This window comes from Microtus ochrogaster, unplaced genomic scaffold (assembly GCF_000317375.1).
Source record: "Microtus ochrogaster isolate Prairie Vole_2 unplaced genomic scaffold, MicOch1.0 UNK69, whole genome shotgun sequence".
Taxonomy (NCBI): Eukaryota; Metazoa; Chordata; class Mammalia; order Rodentia; family Cricetidae; genus Microtus; species Microtus ochrogaster.
This window is the reverse complement of record NW_004949167.1, coordinates 526,058-526,790: the sequence shown is the minus strand read 5'-3', so window position 1 is coordinate 526,790 and position 733 is coordinate 526,058. Positions and strand designations below refer to the sequence as shown.

Genomic DNA, 733 nt, shown 5'->3' with positions numbered 1-733 from the left:
GAGACCAGCCTGGTCTACAGAGCTAGTTCCAGGACAGGCTCCAAAGCCACAGAGAAACCCTGTCTCGAAAAACAAAAAAAAAAAAATCTGGTGTCCTCTTCTGGCCTGCAGGCAAACATGGAGGAAGAACACTGTACACATAATGTTTTAAAAAAAAAAAACCCTAACACAATATGAATCCACCATTACCTTCCTCCAACTTCCTACATCTCTACTCCTTCCTTTTGTTTTCCCAACAGTGATGCGGATTTGAGCGACTTCATGGGAGACGAAAGCAGAAGTCACTGACACTAATGTTGTGCAGCTAGCTCCCATTGGTTACGTAGGAGTTACCTGCACCCAAGGACAATGGGCGGAGGCACCGCTGCATACTCTGGCTTCTCTTCAGAGCCTATAAATCTTTCGTCTTTTACTAAAGGTTTCCATGAAAAGGAACAGCTCTGAGTCATAGCCCAATTTTTAAAATTGAATATAAAAAAAAAAAACAAAATCAAAGTACACACCTAATCAGGCCATGTTTTCCATTTCAAAGTTTTTCTTTCTTCTGTTTTATATGGTGCTCCTCACCTCTTTTTTTTTTTTTTTTTTGGAGATATAATCACAGTGTATATCCCAGGCTAGCATAGACTTTCCACATAGACCACCATGGCCTTGAATTCATGCAATATTCCTGCCCCAGCCTCTTGAGCTGCTTTCAAGCTCCCCTGTGGCTTCCTGGTGCCTTGGAGGTAAA

General features: G+C 42.0%; 1 non-coding gene across 1 annotated transcript; it reads left to right on the top strand.

The window, feature by feature from the left end:
* The first annotated feature begins 368 nt into the window (after positions 1–368).
* On the top strand, positions 369–484 carry LOC113455638. Its single transcript, XR_003376638.1, has one exon. It is a non-coding gene; the product is annotated as a U5 spliceosomal RNA (small nuclear RNA).
* Positions 485–733: the final 249 nt, after the last annotated feature.